This window comes from Pelophylax lessonae, assembly GCF_965119305.1.
Source record: "Pelophylax lessonae genome assembly, chromosome: 1".
Classification (NCBI taxonomy): domain Eukaryota; kingdom Metazoa; phylum Chordata; class Amphibia; order Anura; family Ranidae; genus Pelophylax; species Pelophylax lessonae.
The window spans coordinates 254,452,067-254,478,580 of NC_138768.1; positions in this window are offsets into that span (position 1 = coordinate 254,452,067).

Consider the following 26,514-nt stretch of genomic DNA (forward strand, 5'->3'; position numbering starts at 1 on the left):
AATTATCGCATGATGTGCCTATGGCAGGACATATGGGTATGACAAAGACTTTCAATTTGATTTCTCGGCAATTCTGGTGGCCTGACATGAAAACATCTATACAAAAATTCGTCTCTTCATGCAATGTCTGTGCCAGGTCCAAAATTGACACTACGAGACCATCCGGTCTACTATGCAGTCTACCAATACCCCAAACTCCATGGGAGGTTCTGTCATTGGACTTCATCGTAGAATTGCCTCCTTCCAAAGGATTTAATACCATCTTGGTGTCAGTGGACCATCTGACAAAGATGGCACATTTCATTGCTATTCGCAGACTACCTTCGTCCAAACAAACGGCAGAACTCCTGATGAAACATGTCTTCAGATTACATGGTATCCCAAAAACTCTTCTGTCTGACCGTGGATCCCAATTTATTTCTAAATTCTGGCAAGAACTATGTCACATACTACGGATTGAGCGGAAGCTCACTTCTCCTTACCATCCGCAGACCAACGGACAGACTGAAAGAGTCAACCAATGCATCGAGCAGTATTTACGTTGTTACACTTCTTACCAACAGGATGATTGGTTGGATCTTCTCCCCCTGGCAGAATTTGCCTACAACAACGCAACTCACAGTACAACCAAGCAGAGTCCGTTCTACTTGAACTATGGGTTCCATCCCTCTATTCTCCCTCCACGCATCCTTCCTTCAAATAACCCAGTAGCCTCAGACTATCTTACCCAAATAAAGGATTCTCTGGGTTTACTAAATACTACCATTGCACACGCTCACAGTCAACAAAAGAAGTACTATGATCTTCGTAGAAGACCTTCTCCACAGTATACTATCGGGGACCTCGTTTGGCTCTCAACAAAAAACTTGAGACTGAAGATCCCTAGCATAAAGCTTGGACCTCTGTTCTTGGGACCTTTCCCAATCAAGAAACTTATTGGAAAAGCTGCAGTGCAGCTTACATTGCCAATGGACCTAAAAATCCATCCCATTTTCCATGTGTCGCTACTAAAACCCCATGTTCCGGACCAAGGAATAAGGCCTAATATTCCACCTCCCCCTCCTGTACAAGTTGAAGGTGGAGAAGAATACGAGATAAAAGAGATTCTGGATTCTCGTATCTACAGAAGAAGACTTCAGTACTTGGTTAGATGGAAGAACTATGGGCCCCAAGACGACACCTGGCTAAACACCTCTGACATACATGCCCCTAGATTAATCCGCAATTTTCATGCGAGATACCCAGACAAACCAGCTCCAGAGGCCTTCAGGAGCAGGCCTTAAGGGGGGGGGTATTGTAATGTTCCGGTACCTTTGGTACCCTAAATTACACTTTCCACAAGTATATGCGCCCTACCATTTAGTTTTGGAAAGGTGCGCATACACCTTTAAGACTGGAGCTGTCATCACTCAGCGCCGGACTAGATGGCTATTTAGGGCGTCGGTTCTCACTCACATGTGTTCGTTCAAACACCCTTATCTGGATGCTAACCTTGCTTGAAGCTTCCATGCTTGCAAGCTTACTTCGCTGACGGAACCTCGCTGCGCTGATCCCTGTATCCCGCTACTGGATCATCCGCCTCTCCTGAACCACCCTTCGGCTGTATCGCTAATAGTGCTAAGTACCCCGCAGGGGAATTCTCTATAAACTTATACTAAGCTTACACTATCTAGCTCTGCATAGTAGAGACTGTTTATCACATCTGCATAAACTAGATTGCTAGCTCTTGAGACTACTGCTACTTTTCTGCACTGGGTTGATCTCTTTTGTATGTCCACCTGCTATTCTATCATCTGCTATCATACAACATTGCTAAACCTTCCTGCATCCATCTGCTACTGTCTCACCTTCAAGTGTCTATCACCTACCACCTCCACTCAACCTATCCCTCAAGCTTCATCATTGTGTTACCACATGCATAAAGTCACTCTAAGAACCAGCTTGCTAATTGTGTGTATTTACTGGCTGAAATAAGACCTTCCACACATGATGAGTCATTGAGGTTGGGAATGGTATCTCAGCATATCTCTTACATGACTGCTGACGTGGAACTATTTCTGCAGCTGAAAATCCACACCATATAAAAACGCAGGAGCGTTACACCGCCATAGACTTTAATAGGCAGGCGAATTTTAAAACCCACAGGGACTCTTTCTGGCCACAATAGTAATGGAAAAGTTGTTTCAAGGGGACAAACTACTGGACTGTGGCATGCCGGAGAGGGATCACACAAAAAAAAGTTCTTAAAAATTGTAATTTTTTGATAGAGAGCCAATTATTGGAAAAATTAAAAAAAAAATAAAAATAAAAAATTTCTTTGGATTTAGCATCTGGGGGGTCTAAAATGTGTACCTGTGAAGTTTCAGCTCTGTAGCATGTCCAGAACCAGAAAAAAAAATAGAATTAGGGTTAGGGCTAGGGTTAGGGTTAGGGCTAGGGTTAGGTTTAGGGTTTGGGTTATTTTTATGGCTAGGCTTAGAGGGTTAGGGTTAAGGTTAGAGGGTTAGGGTTATGGTTAGAGGGTTAGGGTTAGGTTTAGTGTTAGGGGCTAGGGTTAGGGTTACGGTGAGATACTTAGGGTTAGAGTTAGTAGCCCTACCCCTCTAACTCTAACCCTAAGCACTAAAAATAACCCTAACCTTAGCCCTGACCCTAACCCTAGCCCTAACCTTAGCCCTGACCCTAACCCTAGCCCTAACCCTAACCCTAGCCCTAGCCCTAGCCCTAACCCTAATTCTATTTTTATTCTGGTTCTGGACATGCTACAGAGCTGAAACTTCACAGGTACACTTTTTAGACCCCCCAGACAATAAATCCAAAGAAATTTTTTTTTTTTTTTTTTTCAATAATTCTATCAAAAATGACAATTTTTAAGAACTTTTTTTGTGTGAAGTTTCAGCTCTGTAGCATGTCCAGAACCAGAAACAAAAGATAATTTTTCAGTAGAGCAGGGACACCTGGACTGTGGCATGCCGGAGGGGGATCCATGGCAAAACGCCCATGGAAAATTACGTAGTTGATGCAGAGTCGGGTTTTGATCCATAAAGGGCATAAATCACCTAACATTCCTAAATTGTTTGGAATAACATGCTTTAAAACATCCAGTGTGTGAATACGATCAGGTATGATGTTTTATCGGTCAAGTAGTGTAAGGGTTACGCCCGCTTCACAGTGACAGACCAAACTCTGACAGACCAAACTCCCCGTTTAACAACAGTCAGTCAGTCAGTCCATTTGCACAACCGCAAACTCCCCATTTGCACAAGGTTGGATACCAAGCTAGCCATGTCCCGTTCCTTGTCCTCACTGACATCATTGAAGGTCTCTTCCTCCACCCAGCCACGTACAACACCAAGGGTCCCCGAAAGGTGACAACAAGCCCCCTAGGACGCCTGCTGTGGCTGGTATTCCACCTCCTCAAAGCCACCTTCCTCCTCTGACTTCTCTTCTTCAGACTCCTCTCTCTGCGTTGCCACAGGTCCAGCAATTGACAACGACAAGGCTGCTTCTGGTGGTGATGGGGACCACAACTCTTCCTCTTCATGCTCATCTACAGCCTGATCCAGTACTCTTCGCAGGGCACGCTCCAGAAAAAACGCATATGGGATGAGGTCGATGATGTTGCCTTGGGTTTGACTGACCAGTGACCACCAGGGTTGTCACCTCCGCAAAAGGACGCATGAGCCTACAGCCATTGTTCATGAGCATTCAGTAACGCGGCCAAAAAATACCCAGCTCCGCAGAAAGAATGAAAGAAAATGAATGTTTTTTCTATGAAAAATTATCCTGCGGATCGCTTTTGGTCTGTACACAATGAAGCAACGACCTTATCATCTGGGGTGTGCCAACACAATCCTAGAGGTGATCGCTTCATTGTGATACGCAAGCCCCTTCACCACGACAAGGTAACGATCACGAAGGGGAATTGACACATGTATGTGCCTTTTTTTTTTTTTTTTGCAGCCACAGTGTAGCACCAGAGGCCAGAAAAATTAGGCATGTACACATGCACGAAAAAGCAGGTATTGTTGCAGCTGCTGCTGTAGCAGCGGCCTAAAAAATTGAGGTTTTAAGGCAGAAAGTGCACTAAAACATTGCGGCTTGAACCGTAGTTGGTGGCGGAGACGTCACGTAAGTCATCCGGCATGCAGAGAATGATTAAAGACAGCAGCGTGTGGACCATTTTTAGGCCAAGGCATCTCAGTCATCACCAGGCCTTTTTTAGTCAAATGCATCCCCCACTGTCAGTCCCTTCGGGATCCATGCCTCATTCATCTTAATAAACGTGAGGTAATCAAGACTTTTTTGACCTAGGCGACTTCTCTTCTCAGTGACAATACCTCCTGCTGCGCTGAAGGTCCTTTCTGACAGCACACTTGAAGCGGGGCAGGCCAGAAGTTCAATGGCAAATTGGGATAGCTCAGGCCACAGGTCAAGCCTACACACCCAGTAGTCAAGGGGTTCATCGCTCCTCAGAGTGTCGATATCTGCAGTTAAGGCAAGGTAGTCTGCTACCTGTCGGTCGAGTCGTTCTCTGAGGGTGGACCCCGAAGGGCTGTGGCGATGCATAGGACTAAAAAAGCTCCGCATGTCCTCCATCAACAAGACGTCTGTAAAGCGTCCTGTCCTTGCCGGCGTGGTTGCGGTGGTAGGAGGAGGATTACTTTCACCTCTTCCCCTGTTGGATTCCCGTTGTGCTGTGACATCACCCTTATATGCTGTGTAAAGCATACTTTTTAACTTATTTTGTAGCTGCTGCATCCTTTGCGACTGCCGGTAATTGGGTAACATATCACAGACTTTCTGCTTATACCGGGGGTCTAGTAGCGTGGCCACCCAGTACAGGTCGTTCTCCTTCAGCCTTTTTATACGAGGGTCCCTCAACAGGCATGACAGCATGAAAGACCCCATTTGCACAAGGTTGGATGCCGAGCTACTCATGTCCAATTCCTCGTCCTCACTGATGTCATTGAAGGTGTGTTCTTCCCCCCAGCCACGTACAACACCACGGGTACCAGATAGGTGACAACGAGCACCCTGGGATGCCTGCTGTGGTTGGTGTTCCTCCTCCTCAAAGCCACATTCCTCCTCTGACTCCTCTTCCTCACACTCCTCTTCCAGTGTTGCCGCAGGTCCAGCAATCGATGGTAAGGCTGTTTCTGGTGGTGGTGATGGTGACCACAACTCTTCCTCTTCACGCTCATCTACGGCCTGATCCAGCACTCTTCGCAGGGCACGCTCCAGGAAAAAAACATATGGGATGATGTCGCTGATGGTGCCTTCGGTGCGACTCACTAGGTTTGTCACCTCCTCAAAAGGACGCATGAGCCTACAGGCATTGCGCATGAGCGTCCAGTAACGTGGCAAAAAAATACCCAGCTCCGCAGAGGCTGTCCTAGCACCCCTGTCATACATATACTCGTTGACCACTTTTTCTTGTTGGAGCAGGCGGTCGAACATTAGCAGTGTTGAATTCCAACGTGTCGGGCTGTCGCAAATCAAGCGCCTCACTGGCATGTTGTTTCGCCGCTGAATATCTGCAAAGTGCGCCATGGCCGTGTAGGAACGTCTGAAATGGCCACACACCTTCCTGGCCTGCTTGAGGACATCCTGTAAGCCTGGGTACTTCTGCACAAAACGTTGCACAATCAGATTCAACACATGTGCCATGCACGGCACATGTGTCAACTTGCCCAAATTCAATGCCGCCAACAAATTGCTGCCGTTGTCACACACCACTTTGCCGATCTCCAGTTGGTGCGGGGTCAGCCACTGATCCACCTGTGCGTTCAGGACGGACAGTAGTGCTGGTCCGGTGTGACTCTCTGCTTTCAGGCAAGTCAACCCCAAGACAGCGTGACACTGTCGTATCCGGCATGTGGAATAGCCCCTGGGGAGCTGGGGGGGTGCAGTTGGTGTGGAGCAAGACGCAACAGCAGAAGAGGACTCAGCCGAGGAGGTTAGCAAAGAGGATGGAGTAGGAGGAGTAGAGGAGGTGGCAGCAGGCCTGCCTGCAAGTCGTGGCGGTGTCACCAACTCCTCTGCAGCAGAGCCACGCATTCCATGCTTGGCAGCCGCCAGCAGGTTTACCCAATGCGCAGTGTAAGTTATATACCTGCCCTGACCGTGCTTTGCAGACCAGTTATCAGTGGTCAGATGGACCCTTGCCCTAACACTGTGTGCCAGACGGGACATGATTTCCTTTTCCACAATAGAGTACAGGTTGGGGATTGCCTTTTGTGAAAAATAATTTCGGCCGGGTACCTTCCACTGCGGTGTCCCAATAGCGACAAATTTTTTGAAGGCCTCAGACTCCACCAGCTTGTATGGTAAAAGCTGGCGGGCTAAGAGTTCCGACAAGCCAGCTGTCAGACGCCGGGCAAGGGGGTGACTCTGTGAGATTGGCTTCTTACGCTCAAACATTTCCTTGACAGACACCTGACTGTGGGCAGGTGAGCAGGAACTGCTGAAGGTGAGAGGCGGAGGGGCGGGTTGTTGATAGGGGGCATGGAGGACAGCAGTGGTTGACGTGGCTGAAGATGCTGGACCAGGAGGAGGATGGTGGCTTTCAGTTTGTGTGCTGCTTTTACTCATGTGTTGATCCCATAGGCGTTTGTGATGTGAGATCATGTGCCTTCGCAAAGCAGTTGTACCTAGGTGGGTGTTGGACTTCCCACGACTCAGTTTCTTTTGGCACAGGTTACAAATGGCATCGCTGATATCAGAGGCAGACACACAAAAAAAATGCCACACTGCTGAGCTTTGCAAGGACGGCATTCTGGTGGTGGCAACAGCTTGCGTTGATTGGCGTGCTGTCTGGCTGACCCCGGGTGCCGAATCTACATGCTGTCTGACTGCGCCACTAGCTCCTTGCGATGACCTCCTCCACCTGCTTCCAACTCATCTCCTCCTCCTCTCTGTCTCCCCATCTGAACTTTCCCCCTCTTCTTCTGCTCTTCGAGCAGGCACCCAGGTGACATCCACAGACACATCGTCACCATCAGCCGCTTCACTTGACAACTCAGCAAAGGCAGCAGCAGCAGGTTGTAACGCTCCTGCGTTTCATGTATGGTGTGGATTTTCAGATGCAGAAATATTCCACTTCAGTAGTCATGTAAGAGAGATGCTGAGATACCATTCCCAACCTCAATGACTCATCATGTGTGGAAGGTCTTAATTCAGCTAGTAAATACACACACTCAACAAGCTGGTTCCTAGAGTGACTTTATGTATGTAGTAACACAGTGATGAAGATTTAAGAGACAGGTTGAGTGGAGGTGGTAGGTGACAGACACTTGAAGGTAAGACAGTAGCAGATGGATGCAGGTAGGTTTAGCAATCATGTATGGTAGCAGATGACAGAGTAGCAGGTGGACATACAAGAGAGATCAACCCAGTGCAGGAATAAGTAGCAGTAGTCTTAAGAGCTAGCAATATAGATATGCAGATGTGATAAATAGTCTTTACTATGCAGAGCTAGATAGTGTAAGCTTAGTATAAGTTTATAGAGGGTTCCCCTGCGGGGTACTTAGCACTAATAGCAATACAGTCGAAGGTTGGTTCAGGAGGAGCGGATGATCCGGAAGCGGGATACAGGGATCAGCGCAGCGAGGTTCCGTCAGCGAGGTATGCTTGCAAGCACGAAAGCTTCAAGCCAAGTTAGCATCCAGGTAAGGGTGTTTGAACGAACACATGTGAGTGAGAACCGGCGATTTAAATAGCCATCTAGTCCGGCGCTGAGTGATGACAGCATCAGTCTTAAAGGGAAACACACCTATATGTGTTTCTTCTATCTAGGTAGATGGAAATCACCTGGAAATAATGTGATAGGAGGCACTGAGAGTGCCAGAACCTTACAGTACCCCCCCCGTAAGGCCGGCTCCAGAAGGCCTCTAAGGCTGGTTGTCGATATAAGAATCGGAAAAGACTGGTTGCCAAAACGAGAATCGGATAATACTGGTTGCCGATGCGAGAATCGGATGAGACTGGTTGCCGATGCGAGAATCGGATAAGACTGGTTGCCGATATGAAAATCGGGAAGAGAAAAAAAAAATGGTTGCCGATACGAGAATCGGATAAGACTGGTTGCCGATACGAGAATCAGATGAGACTGGTTTCCGATATGAAAATCGGAAAAAAAAAAAAAATGGTTGCCGATATGAGAATCGGATAATACTGGTTGCCGATACGAGAATCGGATAAGACTGGTTGCCGATACGAGAATCGGATCAGGTTGGTAACCGATCTGAGAATCGGATCACTTGTTGCCGATATGAAAATCGGATCAGGTTGGTAACCGATCTGAGAATCGGATCACTTGTTGCCGATATGAGAATCGGATCAGGTTGGTAACCGATGTGAGAATCAGATCACTTGTTGCCGATATGAGAATCGGATCAGGTTGGTAACCGATCAGAGAATCGGATCACTTGTTGCCGATATGAAAATCGGATCAGGTTGGTAACCGATCTGAGAATCGGATCACTTGTTGCCGATATGAAAATCGGATCACTTGTTGTTAGGGTGTCTGCTACATGAACCCCTCACTAGAATCGGACGCATAACCATCCGAAGTAATCCTAGTAGTCCTAGCAACCAATGCTTCTTCAAACATCCTCAGATCCTTCCTACATACCACCGTGCCATTAGAAGCGCGTACGCAGTCAGGTGCAAGAATCTCAATATTTTCATTGGAAGCTAAAAATGTGCTTGCAAAAATAGGAGTATCTTCAGGAGGTGGTACAGGAGGTTTTTTAGAACGTGGTATCAAGTTCACTGGAGTTGAAGGAATATCTATTCCAATATTTGTTAATTTCTGGGTGTCCTTCTCTGATATAGAACGGGGACAGGGCTGGCAACAGCCTTGATAATTTCCAGGCTGTTTTTCAGGGAAGACCCTTCGGATTCGCCTGGCCTCCATTGGGAGAGCCTTAGGCCTATGGGGTCTGGTTGGGCAGAATGTAATGAAATGTCCCCCTTCACCACAATAAAAACAAAGGCCACAGATTCTCCTGTGATCTCTTTTTTCTTGTAAGGACAACCCAGTATGTATGGCACCAATCTCCATAGGCTCCTCATCCATCTCTGTAGGATCAGGGTTCAAATGACAAGGCTGACTGTTTAAGGCAGGCTTGGACCATGACCAGGCAGGATCACCATATTTATTAGGTTTCCTTTTTTCCCTAGGTAGCCGGGGTCTGTGGTTACCTGGAGCGGGTTTAGGAGTGGGGTCAATGGCCGAAATCCGAGAAGAACTGGATAATGGCATTCCCATTTTTTCAGACTTTCTTTCTCGTAGTCTTCTATCTATGGTGATACTGAGTTGTATCAATGCATCCAGGGTTTTTGGCAGATCCGCTCGGGCGAGCTCGTCTTTAACGGCTTCTGATAGGCCAAGCCTAAATTGGGTTTTCAGAGATGCATCATTCCATTCTGAATCAAGGGTCCATCTCTTGAATTCTGCGACAAAGTCTTCCACAGGTCTCCCACCTTGGTTCAAGGATCTTAATTGAAAATCGGCAGTACTCTGCCTATTGGGGTCATCATATAGGCTAGTGAGTTCTGCTAGGAACAAGGCATAGGAGCTGAGAAGCTGGTCGTTTTTCTCAAAAAGAGAGTCTGCCCAGGCCCGAGGATCGCCTGTTAGGTAAGAAATAATAGTACAAACCTTAATATGATCAGTAAGGTAGGTACGGGGTCTTAACAAGAAAAGTAACTCACATGCGTTTTTAAATTCGCGAAATTTTTTGCGATCGCCAGTAAATACCAAAGGGGGATTTATCTTGGGTTCAGGGGACTGAGCAGAGGTAAGTTGTGTCAGTCTAATTACCTGCTGCGACAGAGCCTGATTGTCTTCTTTTAATTCAGCAAGTGCGTGTATTAACGCAGTTACTTGCTGTTTTAATTGTGTCTGCTGAATCCATTTGTAGGTTCGTTCAATCTGTAACGCTCCTGCGTTTCATGTATGGTGTGGATTTTCATCTGCAGAAATATTCCACTTCAGTAGTCATGTAAGAGAGATGCTGAGATACCATTCCCAACCTCAATGACTCATCATGTGTGGAAGGTCTTAATTCAGCTAGTAAATACACACACTCAACAAGCTGGTTCCTAGAGTGACTTTATGTATGTAGTAACACAGTGATGAAGATTTAAGAGACAGGTTGAGTGGAGGTGGTAGGTGACAGACACTTGAAGGTAAGACAGTAGCAGATGGATGCAGGTAGGTTTAGCAATCATGTATGGTAGCAGATGACAGAGTAGCAGGTGGACATACAAGAGAGATCAACCCAGAGCAGGAATAAGTAGCAGTAGTCTTAAGAGCTAGCAATCTAGATATGCAGATGTGATAAATAGTCTTTACTATGCAGAGCTAGATAGTGTAAGCTTAGTATAAGTTTATAGAGGGTTCCCCTGCGGGGTACTTAGCACTAATAGCAATACAGCCGAAGGTTGGTTCAGGAGGAGCGGATGATCCGGAAGCGGGATACAGGGATCAGCGCAGCGAGGTTCCGTCAGCGAGGTATGCTTGCAAGCACGAAAGCTTCAAGCCAAGTTAGCATCCAGGTAAGGGTGTTTGAACGAACACATGTGAGTGAGAACCGGCGATTTAAATAGCCATCTAGTCCGGCGCTGAGTGATGACAGCATCAGTCTTAAAGGGAAACACACCTATATGTGTTTCTTCTATCTAGGTAGATGGAAATCACCCGGAAATAATGTCATAGGAGGCACTGAGAGTGCCAGAACCTTACACAGGTACAACATCATCATCATCATCATCACAATGTACGTCCATGTGTATAATGCTGCCTGACTGAGACATATCCCCGTTATCTACATCCTCTGGCACTAATAGTTGCGCATCACTTATTTCTTCCAACTCATGTGAAAATAACTCCTCTGACGGATCAAGTGAAGCGGCTGTGGTGCTAGTGTTGGTGGTGGTGCCGGCGGGCTGGCGAGTGGTAAATTGAGAGGTGCCCGAAGCTGAGCTGGAGGAGGATGGTGCATTAAGGTTCCGAGCGGAAGCTGTAGACGATTGGGTGTCCTGTGTAAGCCAGTCAACTATGGCCTCAGAATTTTTTGAGTTCAGGGTCTGTGGTGGCCTCTGAACACTGGGCATTATTCTAGGGCCTAAGGAAATCACAGCACCACGACCACGACGGCCCTTGCGGGGTGGCCTGCCTCTGCCTGTCATTTTCTTTTTTAATGTGTTGTTACTGTTGTACTATGAGTGCAAGCTGCTGTGCCACCTTATATATCAGTGGTGGGTGGGCAGTGGCACAGTACACTCTCTGTGGACCTGACAGCAGTCACTGGCACCCAGGCAACTGCAATTTAAAAAATATATATATTTTTTTTTACTTTGCAAGCTGCTGTGCCACCTTATATATCAGTGGTGGGTGGGCAGTGGCACAGTACACTCTCTGTGGACCTGACAGCAGTCACTGGCACCCAGGCAACTGCAATTTAAAAAATATATATATATTTTTTTACTTTGCAAGCTGCTGTGCCACCTTATATATCAGTGGTGGGTGGGCAGTGGCACAGTACACTCTCTGTGGACCTGACAGCAGTCACTGGCACCCAGGCAACTGCAATTTAAAAAAATATATATATTTTTTTACTTTGCAAGCTGCTGTGCCACCTTATATATCAGTGGTGGGTGGGCAGTGGCACAGTACACTCTCTGTGGACCTGACAGCAGTCACTGGCACCCAGGCAACTGCAATTTAAAAAAATATATATTTTTTTTTACTTTGCAAGCTGCTGTGCCACCTTATATATCAGTGGTGGGTGGGCACACAGTGGCACTGCAGTGGGCACAGTACACCTGACAGTCACTGGCAGCCCAGGCAACTGCAATAATAAAAAATATATATTTTTTTCAATTTATTGCAACAAGATGCTGTGCCACCGTATATATATTAGTGGTGGGCAGTGCACTGCAGTGGGTACAGTGCACTCTGTGGACCTGACACAGCACTCACTGCAATTATGACAGAGGAAAAAAAAAATATTTTTTAAAATGCCAGGTACTGTGCCTGTGCCACCCGAAATGAGTGTGGTGTGCACACAGTACAGTCTGTGGTTGGTAGGTCTGTGGCCTCTCACACACAGCGGGCAGGCAACTGCAGTCACAGTGTACAATATATATATATATATATATATATATATAAAAAAATCTATTACCTTACCAGCCCTTAAAAGGGCTTTTGGGGACGCTAAATATATGTATATATGTATATATATAAATAAAAAAAAAACCTCAATTACCAGCCCTTAAAAGGGCTTTTGGGGACACTAGATAGATATATATATATATATATATATATATATATATATATATATATATATATCTAAGAAGAAACAACTCAATTACCAGCCCTTAAAAGGGCTTTTGGGGATGCTATATATATATATATATATATATATATATATATATATATATATATATATATATATAAAAAAATTACACAAATACCAGCCCTTAGAAGGGCTTTTTGGGGTGCTGTCCTTACAGCAGTAGTGGACCAAGAACACTGCAAGACCAGGAACACTGACTAACTGTCCCTAGCTTAACAGCAGCAGCAGCAGCAGCAGCTCTCTCCCTACTCTCACTACACACACTGCTTCAGAATGATCTAAGATGGATGATGCCCTTGCTTATTTATAGGAGGTGGGAGGGTGTGGGAGGGAGGTATGCTGATTGGCTGGAAATGTGTCTGCTGACTGTGAGGTTCAGGGTCAAAGTTTGCCTCAATGATGTATTATGGGGGGCGGACCGAACATCGCATATGTTCGCCCGCAGCGGCGAACGCGAACATGCGAAGTTCGCCGGGAACTGTTCTCCGGCGAACAGTTCTATACATCTCTATTTGTGAGTTGCCATTTTTATGTTCTTATGTTTTCCATTAAAAGAAAGTTTACTATGCCATTGGAGTTTTCCTCTTTGTTTTGAGGTATATGGTATATCAAGGTTGTTATCTCTGCACCGCTTACCGTTTGGATATTGGAAGCTTGTTCATCTTAGGGGATTTCCATTGGACCAGATCTACCCATCCCAGGGGGGATTCCATTGGATACCTTTACTACATGCTCCATTTGACCCGCCTTAACTGGGGGTCATAATGTTCCGGTAAGCTGACACCTTTATATCTGGTGCACGTGGTGAATTTTTCTTCTTGCTCCATTGACCGGATCCTCTGGTGTTGGACTGTTTGATCTATTCCTTTGGAGTTTATATACACATTTGTGGGACATTCTATCAAACTGAAACTCTCAACAACTGTGATTTATATGTTGGCGCTGTACTTTACATTTATGCCTTTTTGATTCCTTCGTATGTACTGGCAGCCTTCCGTTATTCAGTTATTCTTTTCCCTTATCCGAGGTGTGACTGAGCGCGGCTGGTTTATTATTATTACAGATGTGAACGTGACCCTTAGGAAACCATGTTAAATGGACTTTAGTGTGTTTCTGCAAAACTGAAAATGCACTTAAAAATGCATAGGCATGAACCACGCCTTAGACAAAGCCCTGGAAAGTACTGAACTGGCCAGCAATGAGTCCAGATCTAAATCTCATAGAGCACCTGTGGAGAGATCTCAAAACAGTAGTTAGAAAAAGGAACCCTTCCAATCTGAGAGACCTGGAGCAGTTGGTGACAGAAGAGTGGTCCAGAGAGGTGTAAGAAACTCATTGATGTTACAGGAAGCGATTGATTTCAGTTATTTTGCATTCAGGGTCTCGATAATTGTGTCCAGTCCATTTTTGGAGTTTTGCGTTGAATTTGTCAGATTTGGCTTTTCATTTCTCCATTTTTTTGGCTATGAATATATCTCTCTCTCTCTCTCTCTCTCTCTCTCTCTATATATATATATATATATATATATATATATACTGTATATACACACTATATTACCAAAAGTATTGGGACACCTGCCTTTACATGCACATGAACTTTATTGGCATCCCAGTCTTAGTCCGTAGGTTCACCCTTTGCAGCTATAACAGCTTCACCCAAGGCTTTCCACAAGGTTTAAAAGTGTGTCTATTGGAAAGTTTGAAAATTCTTCCAAAAGCGCATTCATGAGGTCAGGAACTAATGTGGGTGACAAGGCTTGGCTTGCAGTCATCACTCGATTTCATCCCAAAGGTGTTCTATCGGGTTAAGGTCAGGACTCTGTGCAGGCCAGTCAAGTTCCTTCACCCCAAACTCACTCATTCATGTCTTTATTGACCTTGCTATGTGCACTGGACCAAATCATTTGGTGGAGGGGGGATTATGGTGTGGGGTTGTTTTTCAGGGGTTGGGCTTAACCCCCTAGTTCCAGTGAAGGTACTCTTTAGGCGTCAGAATACCAAGACATCTTGAACAATTTAACTCTCCCAACTTGGTGGAAACAGTTTGGGGATGGCCCCCTCCTGTTCCAACATGACTGCGCACCAATGCACAAAGCAAGGTCTATAAAGACATGGATGAGCGAGTTTGGGGTGGAGGAACTTGAATGGCCTGCACAGAGTCCTGACCTTAACCCGATAGAACACCTTTGGGACGAATTTGAGCTAAGAATGCGAGCCAGGCCTTCTTGTCCAGCATCAGTGCCTGAGCTCACAAATGCCCTTCTCAACTCAATATTGAACTCTAAGGACTAAGTATATGTGCGTGTAAAGGCAGGTGTCCTAATACCTTTGGTAATATAGTGTGTATACACACTGCTCAAAAAAAATTAAAGGAACACACACAAAATGTGTTACTGATCAGCCTACCAGGTGAAAATTAAGGGGAATAAAATCCTTAAAAAAAACTAATGCAGCTGCCTCATTTAGGATTTGGCCAGCTGTTATACATTACATTTTTGGTTTTGAGTTGAATACCATTTTAAGAAACCAGCAATATTTTATTTACTTGCATTCAGTCTGATTTTTAATGTTTAGTGACAAATTACAATTCCGAGAGAGCTTTCTTCCTTTAGCTAAAATGGACACAGCGATATTTTTTTAGGAAATGATACCACAAGCTTTTCTTCCACACACTTCGCTGTTGCGATCATCTGAAAAAACTGCCTACAGCTACAATATAAAGTAAATTTGCCTGCTTGCACTGAGAGTTTTGGTAACACAGTCCCATCTGATACACTGCACAGAAGAGACTTTACTACTTAAACCAATAAAAACGCAGGAGCCCCGCTAGCAGAAAGTCACTTCAGATTCATTATTAAGGCCATTTTCCTCTGAAGTGGAAAATTCTATCGCAAAATCTATTTGTCATTTTAAAACATGGCCTGAATTGTTTCTAAATGATGGTAATTTCACTTCAGGACTGCAGGAAATAATGGCTGCTACAGAAATAACACAAAGAAAGCTAGACAAAAGAACTCAGAATTTCTATTAAATTCACACCTCAAATTTACCTTTTCGTGCGTGTGTGTGTATATATAATATCTTATAGACACATCACAACCTTTACTTAACCACTTTACCACCGGAGGATTTTGCTGTCTTCCGTCCAGGCCGCTTTTTGCGATTCGGCGCTGTGCGACTTTAACTGACAATTGCGCGACGCCGTACCCAAACGAAATTTACATCCTTTTTTTTCCCACAAACAGAGCTTTCTTTTGGTGGTATTTGATCACCTGTTCGATTTTTACTTTTTGCGCTATAAACAAAAAAAGAGCGTTTATTTTGAAAAAATAACAATATTTTTAACATTTTTTTTATATGAAATTCCCCCCAAAAAAAAATGTAAAAACCAATTTTTTTAAAAATTTTTGGCCAATTTGTTTTCTGCTACCTATGTTTGATAAAAAAAATCACAATAAGCGTATTTTGATTGGTTTGCGCAAAAGTTATTGCGTTTACTAACAAAGGGAAAGATTTCTGTCATTTTTGGTGTTTTTTTTTTTAACGCGTAATGGCGGCGATCTGCGATTTTTTTTTTGCGGGACTGCGACATTGCGGCGGACAGATCGGACCCTTGACTGACATTTTTGACACTTTTGGGGGTACCAGTGACATTACTGCAGTAATCAGTGCTATATATATGCACTGTTACTGTAAAAATGACACTGGCAGGGAAGGGGTTAATTTTATTGGAGAGGGAGGGGTTAATGTATGCCTAGTGCTTACTGACGTGTGGGGGGGAGGGGACTGAGTGAGTCATGGACAGATCGGATGTCCAGCTATGCTGAACAGTCCGATCTGTCACTCCCTGTCACTATGGAGATCCGCCCGCTTGTGTTTACACAGGCGGGCGGATCTCCACACTAGATCCCTGACGATCGGGGGAAGAGCGGCGGCGATCGCCGCTGCTCCTCCCCTGGCCCGACTCCCACTGTGACTGAAAACAGTGGGAGCGAGCCTCCGGCGGCGCGCAAGCGCCGCCCAGAAGGGGGAGTGTCTGACGACATAGTACTACGTCGTCAGACGATAACGAGCCACTCTGCCGCAGTAATATTACTGTGGGCGGTGGTAAAGTGGTTAAATAAGAACTCTTTTAAACATTCTTTGCATCTAAATCACTATAACATAAACACACATAAGAAAGGATGGTAGCGAGAGCTTAAGATGATGTTATCTTAAAAAGCTTTATTGAAAGCTGAGCATGGACACAGAAAACACAACAGCCCCACTCATAGACTGCCATGCTTCGAGCCAATTCACCCCTCCTGCGGGCTTGAAATTTGAGAAAGATCTTAGTAGCACTCGGTACCCTCATTTTCCCTACCCCCTACCCCTCCCCCATTTCCCTTCCCCCCTCCCCCTTCTCTCCCCCCTCCTTTTCTCCTAGACCTCCTTCCCTTTCCACTTTTCCTTCTCCCATTCCCCCCCTTTTCCTTACCTCCCCCCTTTCCCTCCTCTTTTTCTCTTCCTTTCCCCCCTCCCCCTCCTTTCTTTTCTACCCGATTTCATTGCTTGGTTTTCCCCTTTTTCCCTCCTCCCCTCCCCCACTTTTGTACTCCTCCCCCTCCTTTCTTTCTTTCTTCTCTTCCCCTCCTCCTCCCCTCTCCCTTTCCCCACCCCTTCTCCTCCAGGTCCTTCTTTTCCCTCTCCCCTCCCTGGTTTTCTTCGCTTATTTTTACCCCTCTCCCAGTCCCCCCCCCTCTCCCTGCCTTTTGGAGGCATGATGGGAACTATCATCCTAACCAGTATCCCCATAGGAAAATACATTTTGCTTTATCATACTCTATATTTACTTTCAGTACATAGCTATGTGTGTCTGCCTGTCGCCCCCCTGTGCCTGCCATGGGGGAGTACCCTCAGGCATCCCTTATGCTTGCTGCTCTTGTTTGCTTGTCTCTCTTGGTAAGCAACCAAAGTTCTCCCCCTCATTTATCATTCTTGCATCATATTGCATTGATTTGATATTCAATTGTATTGTTATAACTGCATTATGTATAATTCCTCCTGAAGGAGCATTTTTTACCACAAAACACGTAGAAGATTCAGCATACTTCCAAAGAGTAACTACGCCTTACCAGCAAACATCAGCTTGGAATACTAATGATGTTTGAAATGTCTCTTTAATTGCTGCATTTTAAATTTGCGGACATATGTCTCTGTTTTTAACTATGGATAAATAAAACTTTATATATTTTTTAAATGTTATTGTAATCCTTGGGTACTGAGATAGTCTATTTATCCCTCCATTGGGGGCACACCAAAAGTTAAGTGTTAGGATGATGGTACCCCCCCCCCCCCCCCAACACACACACACACACACACACACACATTTATTTCTAGAGTTAACCTTTGAGGCCTATACCGTACTTAGTCCACCTGCGGGCTTGGTCACAAGGATAGACATTGTGGGGGGGATACAAGCTTATAAAGACAGAGTAAAGCCCCGTACACACGTACCGATCGTCGGCCGAACGATCGGCCGTCTTTTGTCCAGGGCTGTCGTGTCTGTTGAAAACTGCAAAAGACTGCACATGAATTTTGTCGGCCAACAACAGCTGACTGCAGAAGTGATGTCATGTGATGGTTAACTTTCCTTGTCTTTTTTCTTCTCTGAGCATGCCCAGTCTTGCAAATCTGCTGTCTGTCGGCCGAATTCTGTACTGACTGGCGAACAATCGGCCGTTCTGGTGTCGGCATACAAAAATTTTAATGCTTGCACGACAGATTCTGTTCGGCCGAAAGTGCGCTGTCGGCTGTCGGAAGCATCATACTAACAAGCCGAAAATCGGCCGATCGTTCGGCGGCCGAACAGTTTCGGCCGACAATCAGTACGTGTGTACGGGCCTTTAGACTCACCAGTTTAAAGAGTAGCATAGCCATCTCCCATTTTACTCTTCATACTTGATTGTGGAGCAGTGGCAATCCATTGGTTTGCAAAACATAAATGCAATTTTGGAAACACATAAACCTGAGAAAAACAAAAATATCTTGAGTTACTTCTGTTCGACCACTAATCAGCTTTAGGTTTCCCCTAAAGTTCAGAATTAGCTTGGAGCCTGTGGGAAAATAGGTATATTTCTTACATTGTACATAGGCCCTTGCTATTTTTGGGATCTCCAATCTCTCTTATAGTCATAACAAATGTTCAACAAATTCAACATGGGAACTGTGTGTGGCCCGTATTTTGTGTCAGTATGTCAGCTGTAAACAATGGGGGCACAAAAAGACAAAGCAGCTTCTGCTTGCATCCAATGGTCTAATAGTTATCATATTAACAGAGCCCTGCCAGCTTCAGAAACTACACTTAGACATATAATACTTTTTTTTTACATGAAATTACCAATATTTGCTCTTCTAAATACACTCATTTTGGATTTTGCTTCTGTCTTCGCTCTTATTTCTGGCTTTACTTTGGTACACATGTTTCCATTGACATACCGCTTGTTTTTGTAAGAATAAGTAGTCATCAGAACAAACCTGAATATTGAACACATTTCAACAACCTTGTCTATATAATGTCATCTCTCATTTTGACTAAAGGCTTCCTCCTCCAGGTTGAAGCAAACATATTCTGAAAGAAATATATGTCCTCTTACTGTTGATGTGCTGTGGGAATGTGAATTGTCCCGACAGTCAACCTACACCTGTGACCTCTTCATAAGTTACTGACCTAGAACAAATAAACAGCCAGTCAAGTTCAAACACCTGATCTGATATTTGCTCAAAGACAGTAACTCAGATAATACCAACAGCCAGGGAACTTGTATTTTTAAAGGTCAAGACTGGCAGCATGTAACATTTCCCAGCACAGGTTCTTGCTAAATACCTGTATTGAATGCCTCAGAAACTGTGCAATGCCATATGCATTGTTGGTGCTTCACCAACAATGTAGCAATAAATATGGCATGGTAACCTGGACTTTGTCACTTTTACATTATGCCTGTGGTCTGTTGTAGCCAGGGCTGGGACAAGGTCATTTGGTGCCCAGGGCGAAGATGGCAAACTGCGCCCCCCCCCCCCCCCGTTCCCGTCCCCGTCGTGGGTGTAATATAAGAATCAATGTAGTTTCAAATCAAGAAAATACTTAAAGCGGAGTTCCGGGCACAGAAATCATTTTTTAACAAACATACCCCCGGGACAGTCAGGGCTAGTACATTCCACAATGGCTAGCCTCTGATCTGTCCCGGTTCGCACTTACCTTTTAGAAGAAATACTTACTTATAAAATTTCTTCCACAGCGTTTCCATCTCTCTTGTGGGCAGCTGAAGCCGGCGCGGTCCTCTTCGGCGTCTTCTTCCGCGTCTTCTTCTCCCAGAATGCGCCTGCACCGGCCCCTCTCGTCACTTCCGGTGCGGCGCCGCATTCCTACACAGCTTCTGGGCATGCCCAGAAGCTGTTTAGCAGGGGAATGCGGCGTCGCCCGGAAGTGACGAGCGGGGCCGGTGCCGTCGCATTGATTCCTGGGAGCGATGACGTTCAGCTCCCAGGAATCATCGCGAGACAGGAAGTGACGGCGGAGCCGCGGCGCTGAGGGAGGAAGTACACTGAGGTGAGTATTTACTATCTTCAATTACAAGGTGAGTAAACAAAAAAAAAAACTAACTATCCAATTCCATTTCAGGTGATGTCGAACTAGCGGACAGGCACAAAAAAAAAATATCGATTTTGTGCCCGGAACTCCGCTTTAAAACAATACAAATTAAATACAATTGGTTAACCTCCTCCTCTCAGCTAGACCTCCCCCCAATCTAAATAATAGTTGACCTGCTCTCAGCCCGACAGAGCCCCCCCTTCCCACTCTAATCTAAATAGCTGACCTCATCTAGAATAAAAACCCAAAAAAATCCACGCTTAGGATAAAACTAAGAGACAGACTTGGCTGCAGCCCACTTCAAAAAATACAGCCCTAAAAAAGGATGTATCAGATATATATGTAAAAAAGGGGAAGTGATTGGCGCTGCCAGATATAGAAGGTGGAGCAAATAAATAAGATGAGTTATCTAGTGGTGATGAGTCTCTGTTGTAATATGTAAAATCAACCTATATGGAGCAGGTGGTGGTGGTAAATTTCAAGATAAAGGGATATAAAGATAAAAAGAGTAAATGTAAAATCTTATATGTGGCATATATACTACCAATATAAATGTAATGTACCTATGTACATATGCCGCTGTGAAGCAGATGTGACCTAAGTGCAAAAAGTGCTAAGTGCAGCAGGTGTAATCACCCAAAATAAATCTATAAAGTAAAAAATGTATATATGTGTCCATAGTTGTATATAAATTTAGTGCCAGCCTCAAAAATAGTCTAAAATTATAAAATACATATATTAATGTAATAATTAGTGCCTAGTGCAATGCGTAGTAATAAATGGTTTATAAAGTGTACGGATGCACATATGAGTCCAGAATGTCAGTACCACCTATAGAGTGTCAAATTGTATACGGGGTTATAAAAATATATATGCCCCGCATATAAGTGAGTATAAATAAATATATGCAAATCCAACAATAAATATAAGCAAATCCAGCAATATAAAATAAATATAACTAAATATATGTAGATCCGACCATAAATATATGCCAATCTAACAATTGGTGAAACGTGCAATCATAAATGAGTGCAGAAAGTGTCCAAAAACTCTTAACAAAGTCCATAAGGAAATATTAAGGTGCTCTTTTTTGCAAAAAATATTTTGGGTGACCACACCTGCTGCACTTTTTGCACTTAGGTCACATCTGCTTCACAGCGGCATATGTACATAGGTACATTACATTTATATTGGTAGTATATATGCCACATATAAGATTTTACATTTACTCTTTTTATCCCTTTATCTTGAAATTTACCACCACCACCTGCTCCATATAGGTTGATTTTACATATTACAACAGAGACTCATCACCACTAGTTAACTCATCTCAGACAGACACCACCCTAATCTCAGCCAGAACCCCCCCCCCCCCACTAATCAAAATAGTTGACCTGCTCTCAGCCAGACAGAACCCCCCCACTAATCTAAATTGTTCACCTATTCACCTCCTCCTCTCAGCCAGACAGACCCCCCCCCCCCCAGCCAGAACCCCCCCCCCCCACTAATCTGAAGAGTTTACCTGCTCTGAGCCAGAGAGACACCCCCCCCCCCACTTACTTGCTCTCAGACAGACAGACTCCCCCTCCCTCCATCTGAATAGTTCACTTCTTCACCAGGGCAGGCAGGCAGGCTTCACTCACGCTGCTGCAGACAGGCAGAGACACAGTGCCAGGCTCTGGATGTGCTTTTCTGCTTTCACTTTCTCCTCTCTTCCACGGCTCCTCGAGGTAGTGGCTGAAGCAGGAGGAGAGCGCTCTATGCTCAATGACGTCACGGCCGGGACACACTACAGAGCGCCTGTCAGGGGGGGTGTTTTCTCCGCTCCCCTGACAGAAGAAGAAGTAGAACAGAAGGCTTCAGGCTGTGCTGAGTGCAGGAGGAGCGCACTCGGCACATTGCAGGCAGATAGCGGCTGGCGGCCAGCAATAATTTACACTCACACAGTCAGCAGTGTGTGAAAGAAGTTGTCCAGCAGTGGCGCCCCCCCCTCTCTCCAATAAATGTTAGCGCCCAGGGCACCCGTCCCCTCTGGTTGTAGCTGAGTTATATTTTTAGTAAAGTTGTCCTTTAAGTAACCCCTCACACCTCTTCTGAGTACAGCCTGCCTTGTGAAATACTTACCTTCCTCCCCATTCTAATGATCTACACTATGCCTAGAGCTGCCTGGAGCTGCACAGATTTTGAAAGGATAACATTTTGGTTAGGTTATCTTTCTACTTTAAATGCATGCTGCAACCCATTCATTCCTATAGGAAGGTGTAGTTATGGTGGCCCCTTAGCATCCAGCAGAATACATCTCATCCAAGACCAGGGTCTCTACTATAGTGGTCACACCAGACTTTGTATCCACATTCACCCAATGCCTCACTGATCTGGACCACAGAGAACCGTAAGCGACCTTTCACATGTTCCTACAGCAGGGTCTATTACTAATTCATCTACATCTGGTTCATCAGTTACACTGAAATTTCCTGGTTGAGCACGCAGAGCAGATGTCTGGAGCTTTACGCTTCAGTTGTGAAGGTCTGCCAGAAGCATCTTGGCTTGTCTCCTATATGGGTTTTCTGTACATACAAATGTGCAGAGCACTCTGGTTAAAGTGCTGGAATGCAGACACTATGTCCAAGGAGCGCCTAACCCTCTTAGATTTTGGGGTATGATGTCTCTTCAGACTTACCCTTGACATTTTTATCAAGGATATCACTGAATGTCAGAATGCCCATATGCCTCATGTTAAAGTGGTAGTAAACCCAATCTGTTCAATTTCCAGCATATTAGTCATTGGAAATTAGTGTACTGGGTGCTGTGTGTGGATCGCATCGTACCTTCTTCCTTTCAGTGTAATCCTTAATTTTATGAGAAAAGACGTCACTGGCACATGTGCTCTTAGTACCATTTTTCGGTAAGTTCTTCAGGCCGGTAGTATGGTGTTTACATGCCAGAGCTACGTCATTTCCTTTGCCCTATGTCAGCTCTGTGATCCCGCGATACTAGTTTCCCATTCAGAAGCTGAGCCTTAACCCCATGTGACTCGCTACATGTGATTCACTGAATTTGGTTGTCATGGTAAAACCGCAGTGAAAACGAGGCTTGGCTTGAGAAGTACTGCGCATGTTCACAATTATGGCTAAGGAGAGGGAGTAAGTGCAGATATAAGAAACAATTTGGACGCAAAAGACAGAAATTAATATGGCGGTGGCTGCAAACGAACAGGAGCTTTCCAAAAAAGATTGTATATTCAAGTTGGAAGTGTTTTTGCCTTCCCTATGCGGCACATTGCTTCACACTAACTACATTTAATACCTTATTTGTAATTTGTGGTAGAAGTATCTGAGTTTACTACCTCGTTAAGAAGTCTAGAGAAAGGTTTTGTAAGCCCCCCCCCCCCCGTCCACCGTCCCTACTACTGGAGTAAACACGTCTAGGTCTTCCAAGCCTGGCTCTCTGGCCACCTGCAAGAAATCGGTTAAACCCTCAGGGAAATCTTCATTAGCATAAAGGTGCCTCACTGCTTTTGTAAGTGGGGGTACATTTGTAAATCCCTGGGTTGTATTTGCGTAGTCTGTCTTTCAGGCATTTAGGTGTTTCAGGATTACAAACTGAACCCTCACCAACAGTGTTCTTTTTCACATTCTCACTCTCTACCTTTCTATGCTACCACACACAACACAACAGACATCCTTCAGTCTCCTTGGGGTCTCCCTCCAGAGGAGGTTCTGGCCAGCTCAGTAGATTGCTTTAAAAAAGGCCAGGATTCTTTCCGAGGTGTACATAATATAACTGGGTACTAATAATTATAGGTAAAGTTGATCCAGGGAATATCAGATTGTCTCTTGGGGAATCAGGAAGGAATTTTATCCCCTGCTGTTGCAAATTGGATCATGCTTTGCTGGGGTTTTTCGCCTTCCTCTGGATTAACTGTGGGTATAGGATTGTGTATATGGGATTGTATGGTTGTGTTTTCTTTTTTTTTGTTTTTTATTGGTTGAGCTAGATGGACTTGTGTCTTTTTTTTTACCTGAATAACTATGTAACTATTACTATATGTCTCCTAGGTCTAAAGATCCCTGTCCTAGCTCCAGTACTAGCTTGGTCTTAGGAGCTGTATCCCAATCTTTCCTCTGTTTTCTCTTCCTAACACATTTGTCTCCTGCAGAATATGTAAGTCTAACAGTTCTGCAGGACACCCATCAGATTTACCATGTCCGTCCGTTCCCTTCGCGGTCAGCTAGGATGCATACTGTTTTACCACCGTTCACCAGAGGCTCAAACTCTCCAGTCTCAAACCTGCCCTTTGAGATTTCACCAGGGTGCTGGCCCCAGTGTTTGATTTAGTGCCCTCTGGTGGCACCTACATGGTGAGAAACTTCAACAAACTTCTTTAGAGAAAGCAATTGACATGGGCCCTACTTAACAACAATTGTTTTGATGATCCAATGGACTCCAAAATTCAGATAAATATTGTAAAATCAGAAAGCCTCACTGGAAGCTTTTTAGCAGGCAGCTCTAACCAGAATGGTTCTGCAGTACAGGAATCTACAGCTTCCTTGTTCTCATGTTCCTTTCCTTTTGTCAGTGTGTTATCTGCTTTTCAGTTGTTGTTGGAGAATCAGGTGTTGAGAAATCATCCTTTCCAAGGCAACCCCCTTTCTGTAGTCTCATATCAGGCTACCCTAGACTTTTCCTTTGATGTTGTTGATCAAGTCTCTAAGCAGACTAAACTCTCTACTTCTGAGGAACCAGTATTCCTTGACCTGGGGTATCAGTCTTCTGGGTTGGGCAAAGATTTCTCTTCCTGCATTTCGGAAGGTCCTGTCGTGGGAGAACTTGTCTTTTGTGGTCTACATTCTAGAGTCCCAGAACTGGTGGTTCCACATACATCATGGAATCATTCACGTAATAAGTTTCAGTATATGGACACTGGTAGACTTTAAAACCTGGTATCATAAATGTATAAAATTCTTATGGGTAAAAATGTGTACAAAAAAATATCCATAAAAGAGATACTGTGAATAAAAAATCCATATTAAAGTGCCCACACTGTGCTTTAAACATACTGGAAATAAGAAACATTCCAGTGCTCCAGTGCCAGTGGTGACTATAGAAGTTTCAGGCCACTGAAATGTAAAAGCCACACAAATAAAGTCATTGCTCACCATGTATAATTTATTTAAAAAAAAATGTATCCACTCACATTATACTGTTCCCTGTTTAGGCACTTGGTACAGCGAATGTTTTGGTAAACCCGGGTGCCGCTGTTCTGATATTCAGAACGGTCATGCATGCCACGGGGAGGAATAGACGTCACTAGAATTGTTAAATGTGACGCAATCGTCCATTACTCTGCCTCTACATGTTTTGCCCCACCCAGAGTGTCTTCAGACGGCCACCTCTGCCAATGAGAAGGAACATGAAACTGTAAAGTTGCAAGAAATGGAGTTTGGACCCTGTCATCGACAGTACCGTGTGTTTCAGTGCTGTCTTCTCTGCTATTTTCAGGTGCAGTCTTCAGAAGGCAAGTTTTTTTTATTGTACATCCTAGAACACAGAATATCTTCATCTCCATTATGATAGGGTTATGCTGCCACCTTTAGGTGATTGGACACTGACAAAAAGACAGAAAGCCCCCTCCAAGGCATAACCCCTTCCTGTTGGGCAAGTTTTTCATTTTTTTGCTAGTGTCTAAGGTCGTGTTTGGGCAGTCTCTGCAAAAATTTAGTTAGCTTATCAACAGTTGTGTTTTGGGTTTGGTGCCTCAAACCAAGGTTGTTGGGACTTTAAGGGAAAGAGTAAACAAAGTAAAGTATCATAGAATAAAAATTGAACAGTTTATTTTCAAAAAAGTTTTACAAGGTAATAGACAAGTTTGTCATGGATGGGTTTAAGGTCCATCAGTGAGAGAAGTGAAGAAGTTAGAAAGGTATGTGAAAAGGTGAAAAATTGTGACTTTAGAGAAATATTTTTGTCTCTGTTGTTCCATGCGTGTATTTCAGGCTTGGAACTTTGTTCAGAGGAAAATGTCCAGGAGATTATCCTACGCGTTTCGGCTGTATAGGTATTAGCCTTTTTCAAGGATAAGTCACCATGTCTAGAAACAACAATGAATTGTAAGTTTTTTGCACATATGCAGAATTTAAAGTAGAATTATGCAATGTGCTTTTTGTTACATACATCTTTCTTTTGTCTGGTCCATGTGTGAAAGGTTTTCCCCAGGTTTCTAAGTCGCATCAGGAACTAAGGCTGCTTCTATAAATTATGTGTAATTGAGATAACTTACTTGAAAAATTCAATTTTTTAGGAAAAGGAAATAATTGTAGATAAAAAATGATGTTTACTTACAGGCTAAATCATATAGATTAGCTGTACTGGTAGAATCCAAAAAAGGAGTTCCTTTTAAGATGAGAAAGTTTGTAGCTATAAAATATGTAAGGATTTTAAATATGAATGATTGAAAAAGAAGATGAGATGAACAAAGAAAATAATTAAAAATAAAATAAAGTCGAAATGAAGACC